Source organism: Eptatretus burgeri, chromosome 3, assembly GCF_056783735.1.
Source record: "Eptatretus burgeri isolate ZD-2024b chromosome 3, Ebu_testis_v1, whole genome shotgun sequence".
NCBI lineage: Eukaryota > Metazoa > Chordata > Myxini > Myxiniformes > Myxinidae > Eptatretus > Eptatretus burgeri.
The window spans coordinates 65,751,157-65,771,842 of NC_140963.1; the positions used below are offsets into that span (position 1 = coordinate 65,751,157).

General features: G+C 47.0%; 1 long non-coding RNA gene across 1 annotated transcript in view; it reads right to left on the bottom strand.

The window, feature by feature from the left end:
• The window catches only part of LOC147030093 (uncharacterized), a 52,104-nt gene extending 38,427 nt beyond the window's left edge, over positions 1–13,677 (bottom strand). Inside the window, exon 1 of the long non-coding RNA XR_015056224.1 lies at positions 13,402–13,677. This is a non-coding gene — a long non-coding RNA (uncharacterized LOC147030093). The remainder of the gene's footprint in view (positions 1–13,401) is intronic.
• Between the last annotated feature and the right edge of the window lie 7,009 nt (positions 13,678–20,686).

A 20,686-nucleotide genomic window follows, 5' to 3' on the forward strand; every position in this document is an offset into this window, starting at 1 on the left:
TGTGCTGGGGATAACTCGTCTACTTTCCGAAAGATATCGTGGGATCTTTAATATTCACCAAATACCAGTGCTGGAGTTCTCGAGTAGGGCTCTCGAGCTCAACGTCCATCTCATGGATGACACACACATTGATGCCTTGCCCAGCATGCAAAACACTATGATGACAGTTTATAGCTCGGTCGAGATTCCAACCAGGGCTAGACAACTCAGGCGAGTGTACGTACCTCGATGCTATCATGCCGGCCGTAATCCTCCCAATCAATCAATTTTGTCTTGACGACGTCTTCTATCATCGGATGGATATAGATCATCCATCCATTTGCAATCATGTAGACTCTGTGTCCAATCCTACAATAGTGCTGTGAGACTTTAGTGAACTCGTATTAAATAATGTAGGTAAAGTGCTACCCACCCTACCCCCTCTGCTCCCATCTAAAATTGAAAGTCCACTAGGGGGCCTCAGAAAGCTCAAAGGTCAGTCGGTTTAAGGTTTTGAAGAAAGAGATAAAGGCATTTTCCTACCCAGCAGAGAGTATGACCACTGAACACAGCAGAGACCGTTTTGTGTAATGAACGTCTCACTGAAAGAAAAACCTCTCTCTTGACAAGTCTTAGAAGCATGCATGAAGCATAATAGTTGTATCCTACAAATGTACACTTTAAAAACACCTGCAAATGTGTAAGCAAAACGTGCTTTCTTAAAGCTTTAAATGTTGCATCTGCATAGTAGTCTCGAGAGTGAGAATTTTCAATTGGAAATTCTCCATTGTGACATGACGTTCATCAAATCCACCTTTTGACACCAGTTTCACATAGCTGGAGGAACAGGCAGTCGCTCAAAGCCACATTTCATCAACGTATATGGAGTACTACCGTACTCCCTGATTATATATGAAAAAAGGAAAACGCACCCACATCTCTCACCTGTGAATGGAGGGAATAACCAATCAGCTCTCACATAATCAAATAAACCAAGGTGGCTAGGATTATATAAATAAATCGACTCCTCCCATGCTCTTCCAGCAGAACAAGCTACATAAAGCAACCATGAAAGGCTGTGCAAGGAAAGCCCTTTGCCGTTTCAAACCCTTCACAGAGTTCCTCCACAGCTGTAAAGACATTTACAAATAGAACAAAAAAGCAGATTATATATATATATATATATATATATATATATATATATATATATATATATATATATATATATATATATATATCCATCCATCCATTGGGACCATACTCTATGCAAAGCATTGGTCATGCTGAAACAGTCTCCTTGGTTATTTGGCACAATCCTGGATGGGTTTCCACTCTGAAACAGGATACCAGCATGCTGGAACTCATTTTGCCAACCTCAGAAGGATGACAGGCCAAGTTAACCCCACCTGGTATTAATTCAACAGCTAAGTGGAATTTGAACTCAGGACCCTAACATCCCAAGCCCACCCCTCTAACCATTAAGCCAACACCGTGCATGCATGTGTGCATATTATTGTTATGATTATGGGGGTAGATGAACTGATTTAATGGTTCAGATGGGATTGTAGAGTATAGCATGGTCCATGACGGGTAGAAGCACCTCGATGCAAATAAGTCGGGGAATCTGTCAGCTTAAGTGTTACGTTTCACCACATGAGGGGTGGTGCTGTGTTATTTAGCTTGGGGAGTAAAAATAAGTTCCCCTGTACGTGATTACCCTCTGTGATTTTCCTGATTATTTTTATATTCCAAGCCAGGCCGTAAGCTGGGGACCGAGTCCCTGAAACAACACCAACAGGAGAAGCCCCATCTTCCCGGGTTTGGAGGCGAGGAGGCCATGCCCCGGGGGCGAGGGAGAGAGAGGGTGATCAAAAGAGGAGGATCAAAGGCACAGTGTGCTTAGCGAGGGGGCTTCGAAGACAGCAGATTAAGCAGGGCAGATTGCACATCTGGAGTGATCAAGCAGAGCAGATTGAGCAGAGCCGATCGAGGAGGGGCCAGCCAGATTTGCGTGTGTAGAGTGTGGAGGGCTCACGTCTGGTTTGGCGGGACACGCACACGAGTTCGGTATGAGGACCGCACGAGGCAGTGACACCCGCTCAGGAAGAGGAAGGCTGGCATGTCCGTGAGCCTGCGTGTGGAAAGCTGCTACAAGTAAAGCACAATTCTGCCTGCGTGTGCACGTGGATGGTGGAGGAGCCTTCCTCCCGGGCGCGCCAAGAGATGGCGCCATTTTGCTTGCAAGTGCACGCGCCTGATGAAGCTCCCTATTACGAGATCGTTGAGGGCCAGCCCTTGGCCAGTCTGAGTACCAGTGTATTTAAAAAGGAGGTTTTATTTTAATTTTTCATCCTTTGTCTGTGTTTGTGTCGATGTGTGCTCGGCTTTGATCATAGAAGTTATTTTTTATATTAATTTCAATTCATCTTCATTATTGTTCTTATAAATATTTGTGTTTCATTAAGTGTATTCCCTTTTAAAGAAACCGCATTTCGTGTATTTGTAGTGGGGTTCGTGGATCAAACCCCCTCGTGCTGTCCATTCTCTGTAATCCCTCTTCCATTCCATTTCGAGTACTCCTTCTCCGTCCGCCATTGCCCTCACTGGGCTCTGTTGTCTCCCCCCCCCCCATACAGTGGCATTGCCCTTCGCCATACCCTTCGAGCACGCACTGAAATCCATATCAATGAGCATGTCCGCCTCCTCGGAATAAAGACCACTCGACCATCCCAGGAGGTTGGTCAGTGTTAACCATCTGGCCACCACGAATTTAGGAAGTGGGATTCGAAACCCAGCACCATCACAGCATTACATAAGAAGGTGCTAAAACAGAACTTCAGACCAATTAGCTTACTTCCAATCAGCAGTCATGGAATCCATCATCGCAGTTGAAATGAAACTGTCCTTTTCTCCAACAACCTCATCTCAGATCAGGAATTTGGTTTCAGACCAGACACTCCATCTTGGACATGCTGCTATGCCTCATCCATTCATGGATGGAGGAACTCAGTGTCAGACATGAGGTCAGTGCTGTCACTATGTACATATCTCATGCTTTTGATAGTCTGTCAAAACACAAAAAAAAACTTTAAACCCACTCTGTGGGTGAAATATCAGTATATGTTGTTGTTCATCTTTCAGCTGCTCCCGTTAGGGGTCACCACAGCGGATCATCCGTTATGATCCGCATACTGATTTGGCATAGGTTTTACGCCGGATGCCCTTCCTGACACAACCCTGGTCGCCTCTTATGACACAGGGATAAGGATTGGGTTTCGCCATGATTCCAGGCTGCCCTACACCCTCTCATAGCGCGGCCCAGTGCAGAGCTCCCATCATCAAGCAATCCTCCAACCCAAGCCTCCGAGTAGCCGGATTACAGGCGCACGCCACTACACCTGGTAGAAATATCAGCATATATACTCTGTTAAATGGGAGAACAACAAAAGAGCAGGAAGATTAAAAAAAAAAGAAGAGCTTGACAGGGCAGGGATCGACAAGGAAGGCTCTTTGGAATGGCTAAGACGAGGTCAAATTAATTGGGATGGAGAACTAGTCATCATCAATGCCCAAGATCAAGGACACCACACCACACCAATGCCTTAAAGAAAATGGTGGGATTGAGTCAATCAACCAAATTCAGGTTCTGTGGGGAAGAAACAGAAAGTACCAGTCACCCCCTCTTGGAATGTAAAAAACTCATGTCAGAACAGCTGTGCACATAAAGACATGACAGCATCTGCAGAGTAATTCACTAGCGTATCTGTAAACATTTCACCATCCTCGTCCGAGAACAATCATGGAAACACAAACCAAGTCCGATCCTTGAAAATGAACAATAAATGCTCACGTGAGACAAGATGATCCCATCAAGTGGGAACACTGCAAACAAAGCATTGTGTCTGGACATCATGCTCAAACACAAAAAAAAGGAAAAGTCAACATTGTTGATTGAGGTTTCAGTTCCCAATGACTTTTGACAAAAATCAGGAATGTGACCAAATACCAGGATCTGAAAAATGAGGTCAAGAGGATGTGGAAATTGAAGAGAGCTGAAATTGTACCGGCAATAGTTGGAGCTACAGGAATGAAAAAGAAAACTCTTACTGAGTACTTAACAATCATTCCAGGGACTATCACTGCAAATGACAAGTGGAGGCTGTCAGCTGGTTCAGTGAATATTCTGAAAAGAATCCGAGAAACAAGGCTATGAGAATGAAATTTCACAGTTTGGTTCATGAATCATGATCCTTTAACAAAAAAATAGGAGGTGGAGATGTTGAGATAAGGGAGAACTCCGTCCCACCTCTTGAAACCCACAAATGTAGATAACAACCAATGGGAGAACCTCCCTTGCATCTGCCCTTCGCAAGGGCAGCTCACAAGATGATGGGAATGGGGCAAAGCCTTTGGGACCCCTATTCTTTGATGATGGGATGAAAAGCATGGAGTAACCTTCCTGGGTCAGATTGCGGTGGTGTGGGTCTGGGTGGTGCTGAGGTGTTGTTTACCAGACGGCGGTCTCCTCGGATTAACCTGAGGTGGTCCCTTCAGGTGGGTGCCTGGAATGTCCCAACACTGAGAGAGAATGATCACCTGTCTTTGCTATTACCTGAGCTCCAATGTTTGAACATTGGTATTACAGCACTCTGAGGTTCGGAGACGGGATAGTGGTGAGATCATGGGAGGTGGTTAAACCTACTACTGGTCTGGTCGCTCTGATGGTTACCATACCCAAGGAGTTGCTATTGCTGTGTCCAATAAGCTGACTCCCATGATAAAATTGACGTAACACCAGTCAATGAGCGTATTATGAGACTGAGGATTCGTCACTCCTTGGGTGTCATTTCCTGGTTTCTGTAGCTGCTCCGACTGAGGAGAGTGATCTCAGTGTGAAGGAGTCATTCTATGCCATGCTCAAATCTGTGGTTGACTGGTGCCCCAGGCGAGATACTCTTCCAGTCTTTGGGGGATTTCAATACATCGACCAGAACTGATAGGGATGATTATGAGACATGTTGGTTCCCATGGGTCTGGAACCTGGAGCTGCGAACCAGAATAGCACTAAATTTATTGACCTTGCAAGAAGTCATGGACTTAGGGTGGCTGGTTCGTGGTTTCAGCACCCAAAGGCTTATCGCCGGACTTGGTATTCCAACGCTGGTGGTGTAGCAAAGGAGAATGATGGTCACTGGAGGATGCTCCAGAACTGCAGGGTCGACTGGAGTGCTCAGTTCCTCAATATCAACCATAGGCTTGTTTTAACAATGCTGAAGTTGCAGCTTAAATCTAGGAGAATAGTACCATCACAACTTAGGTGGGATGTTGGCATGCTCCATGATGAGAAGGCAGCATAGGAGTTTGCGAACAGGCTGAGTGGGGATTTGGGGGGTCAGGGTGTTTTGAGGAATCCTGAAGAGTTGTGTGTCTTCAAGACTACCATCCTTGATGTTGCCAGTGGATGTCTTGGAACCCACCATCAGGCGAAGAAGAACTTTGTCTCCCAAGTGACACTGGGAACCATTGACCAGAGATACAAAGCCAAGCTTAATGGAAGAGCTGAGCTGGCCGAGAGTTGAGGCATAAATCAGTATGTGCACTGAGGTGGATAAGGAAGCCTTTGTGTGAGTAATCTTTGAAGGGGTAAAGAATCACCTGTGGTCAAGTGATTCTCAGCCTCCTTCTGAAGATATGTGTGCATTGTGTTCCCCCAAGCCCATCCCTTGGTGTGCTGCAGTTACAGCAAAGGGTGGTTGGCTCTTGTCAGAGGAGTCAAAAGTGAAGGCTCACTGGGTTTGTTACTTTGAGCGGCTGTACCAGGCTGACCCACCAGCTGTTGAGTTGGTGGTCAGGGGTGTATCTATCCCTATTGCTGACCCTCCAATCATCTGTGTACCTCCTTCGTTTGTGGAAACACAGGCTGTGGTGAACCAGTTTGAGAGGGGGTAAAGCTCCTGGAATCTGTGGCATCCATGCTGAAATTCTCAAGGCTGGTGAAAATGCTGTATTTGTGTCATTGCATGCAGTCTTTGCTCTGTTTAAAGCATAGACATCACCCAACTGACTGGATGAGGGGTCTTGCCCCTCTCTGGAAAGGGAAGGGTGATTGCCAGGACTGCAACGGCTACAGAGGGGTGACACTGCTCTCAGTGCCGGGCAAGGTCTTTGCTTGGATAATTATTGATAGTGTTCACCACCATTTGCTGGAGCACCAACGCCCAGAGCAGTCGGGCTTCACACCAAAGAGGTCAACGATTGACCATATCCTTGCTATTCGGGTCCTCACCGAACGCAGATGAGAGTTTCGGCAGAGACTGCTCACAACTTATATTTATCTCTGCAAAGCATTCGATTCAGTGAATCGTGATGCCTTCTGGAGGATTCTCATTCTGATTTCTGAACTATACTCTGGTACTGAGAGTGCTGTGAGGTGTAGTGGTTCCATCTCGGACTTTTTTCCAGCTGTTACTGGAGTTTGTCAGGGGTGTTTTTTTTTTTTTGCCCCCACATTTTTGGACAGTGATAGCACTTCTATGGACTGGATTCTTGGGATGATGTCTCAGAGATCAAGGTTCAGTGCATCGTTTGGGAATATCAAGATCTCTGACCTTGATTTCGCAGATGATGCAGTCGCCTTTGCGGAGACACTGGATATCCTTGTGGGGACCATTGAGGTGCTGAATAAGGAGTCGGAGCCACTGGGATGACAGGTTTCCTGTGACAAAACTAAGATCCTGGCTTTCATGACATATTGGATGCTGCTATATATCTTGTCTGTTCCTCTTTGTGGTGAGGATGTTGAGGTCAGAGAGAGAGATTCACTTACCTTGGCAGTGATATTCATGTCTCCGCATGTTGTGAGCCAGAGGTCAATAAACATCTGAGGTGGGCCTGGGGAGTCATGGATTCACTGGATCATGGGGTGTGGCGCTGTCGTTATCAATGCAGGAGGATGAAAGTCTGAGTCTTAGAGTCTGTGGTGTTCCCAGTCTTGCTCTGCAGATGTGAGACTTGGAATCTGACCAAGGATCTGAGATGGAGACTTCACTCCTTCGGTACCAGGTCTTTTAAGAGAATCCTTGACCCATCCAAAACTACGATCTTATCTACCCCCCTTAATCCACCACAAACCCACCTCCTTCAAATTCCCTGCTTTCCATCCTGAAAGTTCCCTGTCATGTAAGGTCCTGAAAGTCCCTGTAGTGTCCATTTTTTTTACCCTGTGGACCCTACCCCATCCATCTCCCTTCCACAGATCTCCTAATGTCTCTGTTCCCCACTGTTTTGCGCTTCCCACTCCCGCCCCTCTTGTCTCCTGCCCCCCCCCCCTTGTTGTGTGTTTTGTGTGTTACCTCTCATACGAGCCTCGACAATAAATGTAAAAATATATAAAATAAAAATAAAAATCACTGGTCAGACTTTACATCCATTGAGCAATGCTGCGAGAGACTCAGATGAAATTTGTTACCTTTATAGTCTGTGAGCATCGGGTGCGGCTGTATGGACATGTGACTTATTTTCTTAACACTGATTCTGCTCACCAGATTCTCTCAGTGAGGGAGCTACGTGAGTGGAGGGAGCCAACGGGCCAATCACATGCCTCGTGTTTGCCACAGGTTGATCGGCATTTCAAGGAGATGGGGATGGGCCAGGCATCTGCCTTGGGGATGACCAGACGGAGGCCCCTGGCATACAAGCGGAAAGCGAACGCAGCATTACGCTGCCCCGGCATATGCTCCCACACCTGACCTGACCTGACCTTGCATCCTGCCTTACTTTCCAAACTCTTGGCATCCAAGGCCAACTCCACACATGGGTTACTGACTTCCTCTACTCTCGTTGCCAACGTTTGGTACTCAATGGAATCTTTTCATCACCTCTCTCTATCAAGGCTGGAGTACCCAAAGGCAATGTTCTGGGTTCCAGTCTTATTTCTGATCTTCATCAATGATCTCTTTGGCTTTCTCGAAAATTCTTCTTATCTGTTTGCTGATGACTCCACCCTCTGCCGTGATGTCCGTTATCCTTCAGACAGGTGGGCCACAGCCTCTTCCCTCTCGTCAGACCTTAACAAACATCATAAGCTTGTGAAACACTTGAAATATGTCTTTCAATCTTGACAAATCTCACACGTTCACTATCTCTCTCTGAAAGGACCATCTGGCAAACACTTCCATCTACTTTCTTAACAATTCTCTTGAGTAAATTCAGTCATTCAAACGCCTGGGTCTCACTATCAGCCATGATCTTTCTTGAGAAAACCACATTTCAAAGTTGGCTTTCAAAGCCAGCTGCCAACTGGACATCCTCCGTTGTACATTGTACAAAGTCCTTCCTTGGCACATCTGAACTCCTATCCACCTTCACGGCCTTCATCCACAGCTTGATGGAATACTGCTCTCCTCTCTGGGCTGGCTCCCCTGCCTCATATCTTGCTCATCCTGATGCCGTGGAAACCATGGCCTGTAAGATTATTGGAATCCCCCACGATGAAGCTAAGTCTATGGGCCTATCACTTTGCCATCACAGACTGGTCGGTGGTCTCTCTGTTTTCCACCACCTCCTTTCTGCTCTTGAACCCTCTATTCTTTCTATGCTTTGTCTCCCCTCTCCAGGTTTCTTCAGGGCACACAGTCAATCATCAACCCCTTCTTATGAAACTACCTAAATCAAGGATCACTGCTCACCTAAACTCATTTATTCTTCTTTTTTCCCACCTGTGGAACCAACCTCCACATCCTCTTCAATCTCATGCTTCCCTCCAGGTCTTCAAAAGACCTGCTCAACACCATCTTAGTTCGTCCCCAATCCAAAACCATGTTCTTTTCTACTCTCGTTAACCCCCTCCCCCTTCCCAACCCCAATCCCCCCTCCGACCAAATTCCAAACCTCATGAGAGTTTACTTCTGTTATCCATTTTGTCCACCTGATGCATCCTCTCCTGTCCACATTCCTCCCCACAGTCATTGCTTGTCTGCCTCCCCCTGTCTTGGCTTTTGGCTCAGCTGTTTCTCTCTGTTTCTTTCTCTCTCTCTCTCTCTCTCTCTCTCTCTCTCTCTCTCTCTCTCTCTCTCTCTCTCTCTCTCTCTCTCTCTCTCTCTCTCTCTCTCTCTCTCTCTCTCTCTCTCTCTCTCTCTCTCGTTCTCTCTCTCTCTCCTGTTGTGTCCTGCTCCATTCAGTGTATTACGAACTCTTCCCCTTGCCTCGACTGTATACAAAAAAAAGAGATCATGAGTTTGGATGAGGTGATGTTTAACAATGAAAAGGGATCCAGAAATTCGGTTTCCCTATTATGTAATGGGATAATTTTACGACTACCACTACTATTACTATCTGTGGTCATTGTAAAAAAGCTGTGTTGTCTTCTGTGCTGGGTTTGTGTGTTCTTGGCTTGTGTCCATGCGCTTGTGGGCTTCTTTCTGGTCTGTTGCTGGGTTTCCACCCCTTTATCTTTCAACTATTTGGACTTCATTTCCATGCTTCTTACCCCACTGCCCCACCGCAGATGCCTTTCCTTTTTCCCCTCTGGTGCTTGGCTATTCCATGCACCTCAATTTTGTAGGAAAAGAGCAACATTCCCGGCTGATGCTGCAAGAAGGTAGGATTCATTGATTCGGTTAAATAAGTAGGAAAAGGAGTTGTGGACATTATATCGAAAGCCAAACAGCAGGAAATTCCAAAACTTTACTTCTCTGGACTCTGCGTAGTCATGGTTAAATGAAATCATGAAATCAAAACATTATGACCACTGACAGGTGAAGTGAATAACATTGATTATCTTGTTACAATGGCACCTGTCAAAGGGTGGGGCATATTAGGCAGCGAGTGAAGTCAGTTCTTGAAGTTGATGTGTTGGATGCAGGAGAAATGGGCAGGAGTGAAGACCTGAGCAACTTTGACAAGGGCCAAATTGTTATAGCCAGACGACTGGGTCAGAGCATCTCTGAAATGGCAAGGCTTGTGGGGTGCTCCCAGTCAGCAGTGGTGAGTACCTACAGACAGTGGTCCGAGGAGGGGCAAACGACAAACCAGCGACAGGGTGTTGGGCGCCCACGGCTCATCGATGCACGAGGGCAGCGATGGCTATCCCATCTGGTCTGAACCGACAGAAGGTCTACTGTGGCACAAGTCACAGAAAATTTTGATGGTGGTCACGGGAGGAATGTCTCACAATCCACAGTGCATCGCACCCTGCTGCGTATGGGGCTGCGTAGCCGCAGACCAGTCAGAGTGCCCATGATGACAACTGTCCACCGTCGAAAGCGCCTTCAATGGGAGAGGGAGCGTCGGAACTGGACCTAAAGCAGAGGCAGAAGGTTGCCTGGTCCGATAAGTCCCATTTTCTTTGAGATCACGTGGATGGCCGTGTACATGGCACCGTTTATCTGGGGAAGTGATGGCACCAGGATTCACTGTGGGAAGACGACACACCAGTGGAGGGAGTGTGGTGCTCTGGGAAATGTTCTGCCGGGAAACCCTTGGTCTGGCCATTCATGTGGACATCAACTTGACACGTGTCACCAACCTAAACATCGTTGCAGATGAGGTACACCCCTTCATGCCAATGGTATTCCCTGATGGCAGTGGCCTCTTTCAGCAGGATAATGCACCCTGCCACACTGCACACATTGTTCGGGAATGGTTTGAGGAACATGATGAAGTGTTCACGGTGTTGCCCTGGCCTCCAAATTCTCCAGATCTCAATCCAATTGAGCATCTGTCAGATGTGCTGGACCGACAAGTACGATCCAGAGTGGCTCCACCTCGCAACTTACAGGACTTTAAGTATCTTCTGCTCATGTTTTGGTGCCAGATACCACAGCACACCTTTCGGGGTCTTTTCTCTCGGGATCTTTCACACCCGCCTCGGCGGGTCGGTGCTGTTTTGGCAGCACACGGAGGACCAACAGCATATTAGGCAGGTGGTCATCATGTTTTGGCTCATCAGTGTAGATATACTGAAGGCCTGGCAGTGACAGGCATTTGACGTTCGAAGAGAAAATGGTCCTCACCCAAGTAAAGACCAGCTAGAAGAGCTGCTTTTCCTCAACACACTTCTACAGGCCCCAATGTTAGCTTGCTTCCATTACAATAAGGGGAAAACTCTTGTTTAATGGTATCTTCACAGTGGTAGATCTCCTGAGGGATGGGACGAATGGCAGTCTCTCACCTGAGGAACTTGCAGTAAAAAATATGCCTAAAGACGATCAGAGTTCCTTTTCGGATACTCAAGGAGGTGAAGAACCCATTGCCTCCAAATACTATTTCTCTGGCTTCTCTGGAGAATCCTTGGGAAAGTCACGAAACTGTGCAGGTTTGCCTCCATACTTCCATGGCTTCTATAATTAAACTACAAGATCATAATCTCTCCCAGCCAACAACCGCACTTATGAGCAAGGTCCCTGGTACTGCTGGTGTGTCCTTCTGTGGACCGTCAAGGAAGAATATACCGTATCTTTTGACCTATAAGTCCATGTGGAGTCCAAGTCAAATTGGCTAATCACCATCAACCACCGAGGGTGGATAGAGGTTATGTTTTCACCCCTGTCTGTCTGTGAGCAGGATATTTCAAAAAGTTGTGGACAGATTATGAAGAAAGTTGGTGAATGAGTTGGGTAGCTGACAAGAACAAGCTGATTAGATTTTGGTGAAGATCTGGATCTGGATCCAGCCTAGCAGAGGGATACAAAATGTAAACTGTTCCGCCTGGTAGAGATATGCGAAATTGTGTGTGTGCTGTTCTTGTTTTCCCATTTTTCTTTCTATATATATATATATATATATATATATATATATATATATATATATATATATATATATATATATATATATACATATATATACATATATATATACATATATACATACATATATATACATACATATATATATACATATATATACATACATATATATATATACATATATATATATATATATATATATATATATATACATATATATATATATATATATATATATATATATTTTTTTTTTTTTTTTTACGGATTTTAGAATCTGGTCTGATGAAAGCATCCACACATCCAGGTCCTCTCACAGTTATTTCCTTAAATGCATGTTCAGATTAGCCGCATCCCCATGTCTAATGGGTTCTTAAATGTGATGCGTTGAGAAGGGTAAAGGATAGATCCCCTCTCTTATGGGAAGCTTTTTTTCTTTACGACAGACACGTTCACAGACATTTCTTTCACGAGCTCTGAAGCCCGCCCTCATTTTCTCTCAGCAACATTCTTTTGCGAGCTCCGATGCCCGCCTTTTTTGAGAGCGCACGGGTAGTCATGGTAACCGTGTGCCAGCGGGGGGGGGGGGGTGAGCTTGGGGCGGACTGACTGGTGAAGACGGCCCGGGGATATAAAAACGAGCGAGAGGTATGTTCTGAGAGAAAAGCGTGAGGAGTGAAAAGTGTGAGGAGAAAAAAAGCATGAGAGAAAAGCGTGAGGAGAGAAAAGCGTGAAGAGAAAAGCGAAAAAGAAAAAGCAAAAGAAGAGAGGAAAAAGAAAAGGGCGAGAGAAGCGAGAAAGAAGCTGGTGTCTGACCAGCGCCGACGAGACAATCGTCTCTATGCACTAAGCGAGTGACGTCACAGCGGAAGGAAAGGCTCCGCCATATTGAGTGGCAAAAAATCATGGCAACCACGCACATGTCACGTGAACTTCTGGGCTATTTCCATGGATTAGATGATATTTCTAAGAAGAGGTACTGCGAAAAACTGAAGATCCTTATATTATTTCAAAGGATAAATGGACAACAGAAAGGAAATTTTGGCCTCAAATCGTTTTCCCTGGCATCTATGTTTACGTTGTTGAAACGCCGAGTCCTCACACTCAAGCCAGCCTGAAAGCCTTCAAGAGTATGGACGCTTACTCATATTATGTCGCCGGGTTTGTTAGTGACATAATCTCGACGAAAGCCGACAATAACTGTATTATCGTGAGGCAAAGGTAAGCCTGTTTTCTTTCATTTCACGATTATTGTATTCGTTGTTGCTTGTTTTGTTCAGCAACCAGCATCACTTTTTTAACCTGACTGCTGCCACAAGTTAATTTCAAGTGAACCTCTTGTCTAAATGCTGAGTTTGTAGAAAATCTTCGTTCGTCAGTTTGCTCGCAGATACATTATATTTTTCCATGACAAACATCCGGTATAATGCCACACTGCTGTGGATATTTCCAAGTGCGAGTTTTTTTTATGTATAAAACATATCGATGTGACTTTCTGTGGTGAAACAACTCAGAACTGTGCGTGTTCGACAGCTGTTGGAAAGGCGATCTCGCCTATCTCATTCTGTCAATAAAACAAGGGATGTAATGCATTTTAATGATACAAATCGGACAATATTTTGGAACCACCAGCTATTTAATACCAACTACTGAAATAACGTATCAGAAATTAGTTACATACCGGAGACAAAATGAAGGCCACACAACCAGTCATGTTCGCCAGGTCGCCATTTTTCTCTTCTCAGAACCGATATCCAAAGATTTCGTCGGCTACTTCGGCGGGAAAGCGGTAAAACTGCACTCTGGAGCCTTTAGTATATCGCTGAGTACATCCCGGGGCACAACAACTCTTACCCATTTGCAGAAAAAAAAATCGCTTGCTTGGAAATAACGGTGTAGTTGAAGTGGAGACTATCGGTTGTTATGGACACGGTATACTTTATTGCCACTCAATATGGCGGAGCTGCCACAGTCACGTGACCGGTGACGTCATCAGAATAAGGCCCATTCGTCCTTCCCAGGGCTTCCCAAGCGAGCGTGTGGTGTGTGTGTGGTTGTGGGGAGGGAGGGGGAGGAGGAGAGGGAGGAGGAGGAGAGGGAGGGAGGGGAGGAGGAGGAGAGGGGGAGGAGGAGGAGAGGGAGGGAGGGGAGGAGGAGGAGAGGGAGGGAGGGAGGGAGAGGGAGGGAGAGGGAGGGAGGGGGAGGAAGAGGGAGGGAGGGGTGGAAGAGGGAGAGGGGGAGGGAGGGGGAGGGAGAGGGAGGGGGAGGGAGAGGGGAGGGAGAGGGGGAGGGAGGGGGAGGGAGAGGGGGAGGGAGGGAGGGGAGGGGAGGAGGGAGGGGAGGGAGAGGGGGAGGGAGAGGGGGAGGGAGGGGGAGGGAGAGGGGAGGGAGGGGGAGGAAGAGGGAGGGAGGGTAGGAAGAGGGAGGGAGGGGAAGGAAGAGGGAGGAAGAGGAAGGGAAGGGGGAGGAAGAGGAAGGGAAGGGGGAGGAAGAGGGAGGGAGGGGAGGGAGGGGAGGAAGAGGAAGGGAGGAGGAGGAAAAGGGAGGAAGGAGGAGGAAGAGGGAGGGAGGGGGAGGAAGAGGGAAGGAGATGGGTTGAGGAGAGGGAGAGAGAGAAAGGGGGAGAGGGAGAGGGAGGAGATGGAGGAGAGGGAGGGGTGGGAGGGGATGGGGGAGGAGAGGAAGAGGAAGGGAAGGAGAGGAGGAGGGGTGGGGGAGGAGGGAGGAAAGGGAGGGTAGGAGAGGAGGAGGAGTGAGGGGAGGAGGGAGGAAAGGAAGAGAGGAGAGAGAGGGAGGGTAGGAGAGGAGGAAGGGAGGGAAGAGAGAGAGGAGATGGGGGGGGAGAGAGAGAGAGAGAGAGAGAGAGAGAGAGAGAGAGAGAGAGAGAGAGAGAGAGAGAGAGAGAGAGAGAGAGAGAGAGAGAGAGAGAGAGAGAGAGAGAGAGAGAGAGAGAGAGAGAGAGAGAGAGAGAGAGAGAGAGGGGAGAGAGGGAGGAAGCAGGGAGGGGGAGAGGATGGAGGGAAGGGAGAAGAGAGGCAATGATGGAGGGAAGGGATGGGAGAAGAGAGGCTAGAGGGAGAGGTGAGGAGGGACTGCAGGTTGAGGAGAGGTTGGAGGGAGCGGAAGCTCGGAAAAGGAGAAGAGTGAGGAAGGGCATGGAGGTGGGGAGAGCAACGCCTTGCCAAACGTTGCTGTACACTGAGGAAGGGAGGAGTATGAGGAGGGCTTGAGAGAGAGGGAAGGAGAGAGAGGGAGGGAGAGAGAGGGAGGGAGAGAGAGGGAGCGAGAGAGAGAGGAGGGGGGAGAGAGAGAGAGAGAGAGAGAGAGAGAGAGAGAGAGAGAGAGAGAGAGACAGAGAGAGAGAGAGAGAGAGAGAGAGAGAGAGAGAGAGAGAGAGAGAGAGAGAGAGAGAGAGAGAGAGAGAGACAGAGAGAGAGAGAGAGAGAGAGAGAGAGAGAGAGACACATAGACAGTGACAGTGAGAGGGTAAAGTGGGGAGGGGGGGTTGGGGGGGGAAGCGAGGAAGGCGAGGGTTGGAGGTGGCATTAGCAAAGAGAATGATATGTTCTGCTTGAATACTGAACACAAGCAAAACACACACACACACACACACACACACACACACACACACACACACACACACACACACACACACACACACACACACACACACACACACACACACACACAAACACACACGTCAAAACAGCTGCACACACGACACAACAGAGTTTGCAATGTTAACCACAGGCACATCTGCAAAAACTTTGATATCCCAGTTCCAGAGAATTTGTGGGAACATTAACCAAAAGCAATCACTGAAACCATGAAAGTGCCACTCACGTATGACCTCATGATCCAATAGAGCGTGAACATCTAAAACAACGCATTGCGACCAGATGTCATTCTATACTTAGATGCTAAAAAGAGAAGAAGGCATTGCTAAATGAGGTGTTAATACCAGTGATTTTGGATTAAACAATGCAGAAATCAAGAAAATAACCAACGACCAAAACCTCAAGAATGAAGTGAGAAGATCCTGGAAGCTGATGAATGCCAAAGTTGTACCAGTGACAACTGAAGCTGTGGAAATGATGATAAAGAACCTCACAGAGAAATTAAAAACCATCCCTGGGAATATAATTACAAACTACTACAGTTCAAAGCTGTCAGGGGTTCAGTTGCGATCCTGAAGAGAGCCCTCAGCACAAAACTTTGACAACAGAAAACTTCACAGGTTGGTCCATGTATCGTGATCCCTTACCGAAATGAAGGTGGATACTTTGAGCCTGCCCTGGGAGGCCTCCATTCCATATTGTGAAACCCACACATGAAGGTTGTGGTCAAGTTTCATCAAAATTGTTCGTGTAGTTTCTGAGAAGAAAACAAATACCTATTTTGGGGTCCAACACCACCGCCCCCCCCCCAAACCCCATAGAACCTCTTAGACCCTGCTTTTTCGAATGCCATGACCAAAATCAAACCTCATCTCAGATTCTGCAACCAGTCCAGACGGCATCAGCCTCGTGTTCCAAAAACCTGCTCTTCTGCTCTTGCTCACCCTCTCTTTGTTCTATTCACCCTCTCATTTACTCAAGGTCTTCTGCCATTTGCTTGGAAATCAGCAGGCATTTCCGCTCTGCATAACAAGGTTAAAAAACTGATCTCTGCAACTACAGACCAATCAGCCTGCTCCCAATCATCAGCAAGGTCATTGAATCCATCATCGCTTCAGACATTAAATCCTTCCTCTTCTCCAATGAATTAATTTCCGACCATCAATTTGGTTTTATACCAGGTCATGCTACCCTGGACATGCTGCTTCTGCTTTCCCAACAATGGATGGAGGTTCTAAATGCCAAGCATGAGATCAGAGCCATCTCCCCAGACATATCATGAGCTTTCGATATGGTCTGGTATCCCACACAGCTCATCAAACTCTTCTTATGGTATCCAAGGAAATCTCCACTCATGGTGCATGGACATCCTCTCCTATCGCAGTCAACACATGGCTCTTACCATTAAGAGCTCTTAATTATCTCATCTCCTGTTCCTGTTCAGGCTGGAGTTCCTCAATGCAGTGTTCTTGGCCCTGTGCTTTTAAAACACTTGGAATGTGTCTTTCAATCCTGACAAATCTCATACCCTCACAATGTCTCTCTGAAAGGACCATCTGGAACACCTCCCCCCTCCTCCCCCAATCGACTTTCTCAACAATCCCCTTGAAGAAGTCCTTTCATTCAAGCTTTTGGGCCTCACTGTCTGCCATGATCTTTCTTGGAAAAGCCACATCTCCAAACTGGCCTCCAAAGCCAGTTGCCGACTGGGCATCCTTTGTCGTGAAAAGTCCTTCGTTGGCACACCTGAGCTTCTAGCCACTACAAAGCTTTCATCCACAGTATTATGGAGTACTGCTCCCCCCCTCTGGGGTGGTGTTCCTGCCTCACACCTAGCTCGACTCCATGCTGTGCAAAGCAAGGCTTTTAGGATCATTCATATCTCCCGCGATGGCTGAGTCTTTGGGTCTTTCACTCTCTCACTGCAGGCAGTTTGGTCGTCTTTCTGTCTTCTACCGTCTCCTCTCCGGCCCTGCCCTGCCCCCTCCCCTCCCCCCCACTCTGTCTGTGCTTTGTCCCCCCGTATATTTCCACAGAGTGCTCAAAGTCTGCCAAAACCCTCCTTTTTGGTGAAACTGTCAAAATCAAGAAATACTGTTCACCTTCACTCTTTCTTTTGTCCCACCTCTGGAACAAACTCCCATGCGCTCTTCAATCCCACTACTCACTCCCGGTCTTCAAAAGAGTTATTCACCATCATCTCATATTTTTTCCCCATCCAAAATCTTGATCTTTTCTACCCCCGTTAATCCACTCCAAACCCCCTTCATTCAAATTCCCAGTTTTCCTTCCTGAAAGTTCCTGTCGTGTCCATCATGTTTACCCAATGTACCCCGCTTCATCCCACCCCCTTCCACAGATCTCTTATTTTCTCTGTTCCCCACTATTTTGTGCTTCCCTTTCCCATCCCTCTTCTATCGTGCCTTGTTATATGTTCTGTGTGTTAGCTCTTACACGAGCCTCGACATGGTATACAAAAAAAGAAGATACATTGGTAAGTCTCAGGAAAGTTTAACTGTTGATGTGATCATGGATAGAGAATTTAAGTGTTGTGTTTGCCCCTTCGCACCATCCACCACTCACGTAACCACCAGCCACTGGATTCATCCACCTGGAGAAGCCATGGGACCTGCAGACGTATCTCCAACTTGCGCTGAGGTTTCCACAGATCTACCTTTTCTTTCTGAGGGATCCTTGGAGGAGTTTAATTAGGAATTTGGCACAGACTGAGGGGAACCCAAGAGACAGACATTCTAGTTTGGAGAACTAGGGACAATTTAAAGAGTGGGGCTTGGGTAGAGCAGGCAGAGATAGGGACTGGGGGGCATGGACTGTGATGAGGACAGGCCAATGAGATAAAGAGGTGGTATAATTAGGTTAGGACCGAGCCCGTTCTCAGATTGGCCAGCACCGCCATCACCTCCCTCAGGTGCGTGTGCACCGAGAGGCTGGATAGCAATGCCTTCTGAGCCTGGTTTGCTATGTTTTCTTGCTTATGCCTTTGCCATGCCTTTGCCTGTCATATTGCCCATTGTCACTCCTCGCCCAGTTTGTCTGCAAAGTCCACTGTGCCATGGCTCCACGTTTATTTCCAAGGTCAACTTTTGTGTGGCCCCATTCTTCAACGTTTGTGCCAAGGACCACATACTATTTTGGCCTTACATCATCAGTAATGTGGCATGCAGGGCAGAATAATCCCCAGGGGCTGCAGGGTAGTCTACCAAAATGATGGCCCCACGATGATGCCCTCCAGGGCAAAGGTTCATTGTTGAAGGCCATTGAGGACCCAAGAAGATATTTGTTCAACATGGGCTACATTGGTATGAAGACCGCCACTGACAAACAGTCATGTGGTCCCCACCTGTGTTTTATTTTCCCATAACCTCCCCCTAAGAACTGTCTTCAAAAATAAAGGACCATTTGATGACCACCTGTTGCCAAGAAGAGGGCTGAAGAGCATGGTTTCTTTATCACCATTGCCAAAGGAGAGGGTATTGCATTTGGGTCCGTTTGTTTGTCTGTTCACACAGATCTTTCGTGTTTATCTCCGCAACCGCTTATCGAATTGAGACCAATTTTTCACCATTGGTGCGACGACTTATGTGGAATGTTTTAATGATAATTGTGACATCATAGGTTACGTGGTGTGGCAGCCATATTGGAAAAACGGAATAAACTTTAGACCTCCGTATCTCTGAAACCGCAACAAGGAAAAAATTGAAACTTCGCACATAGCAAGTACACGTCATGGGGAATGAGTTTGCTTTTTATGAGGTCAAAAGTGCCCTTGTTATGACGTCATAATTGCATATGTAAAACACCACATCCGATCAGTATGAAAATTTTTGAGGGTCATCTCGGGTTCCACAGAAAAAAATACTTCATTATGTCATCAGTCACGTGATTCAGCAGCCATATTGTTGAAAAATAAAAAACAAAACCTTCAAAAATCTTTTTCTCTGAAGTGGCTGAACAAATTGAGATGAAACTTTACACGTATGAACGCCTGTCCATGAGGAACAAAAGGCTCACACATATGATTTCATAGGTCAAGTGGTTGGCAGCCATATTACCCTAAAACCGAGAAAAATACATCACTCCAAAGAAATCCTGGCGAGGGTCTGCAATCTCTGATTGCTCTTTTTCTTGTTTCAATTTGCGTATCAGAGACCAAACCAGTGCATAGTGTGCAAATAATTGCAAAAAAAAATATGTTTCAGCCCACCTGGTATGTGTTTAGGTACAGAATTGCATTGAGAACTATCTTGTGTGAATGTGTTGGAGCATATTAACCCAATGCATTCAGGTCAGGTGTGGGAGCATGTGCCAGAACAGCGCGTCGCTGCGTCCACTTTCCGCCGGTACTCCAGGGGCCTCCGTCTGGCCATCCCCCAGGCAGATGCCAGGCCCATCCCCATCTCCTTGAGATGATGGTCAACCTGCTGCAACCACGAGGCATGTGGTCGGCCCACTGGCCTCCTCCACTCATGAGACTCCCTCGCTGAGAGAATCTGGTGAGCAGGATCAGCGTCAGGAAAACGAGCCACATGTCCATACAGCCAGAACTGACGCTCACGGACTCTGCAGGTAACAAATCTCATCCGAGTCTCTCTCAGCAACCGCTCGTTGGACACAAAATGTGACCAGTGATAGCCAAGGATTCTCCGAAGAGACCGGGTACCAAAGGAATTAAGTCTCCGTCTCAGATCCTTGATCAGAGTCCAAGTCTCGCATCCATAGAGCAAGACTGGAAGTACCAAGGACCTGAAGACTCAGACTTTCGTCCTCCTGCACAGGTACCGGCAGCGCCACACCCCATGATCCAGTGAATCCATGACTCCCCAGGCCCGACCCAGACGTCTATTGACCTCTGACTCGCAGCCAGCAGAGACATGAATATCACTGCCAAGGTAAGTGAATCTCTCCACGACCTCAACATCCTCACCACAAACAGACACAGACAGGACAGCAGCATCCAAGATGTCACCAAAAGCCTGGATCTTAGTTTTGACCAAAGAAACCCGTAATCTAAGCGGCTCCGACTCCTCGTTCAGCACGTCGAGGGCCCCCAAAAGGATGTCTAAAGTCTCCGCAAAGATGACGGCATCATCTGCAAAATCAAAGTCCGATATCTTGACATTCCCCAAACGATGCACCGCAGCTTGATCTCTCCGACATCCTCCCTAAAATCCAGTCCATACAAGTGCTGAAAAGTGTGGGGGCCAGTACACACCCCTGACGAACTCCAGTAACTGGAAATAAGTCAGAGATGGTACCACCACACTTCACAGCACTCTCAGTACCAGAGTAGAGTTCAGACATCAGATCGATCAGTTTTGGTGGCACCCC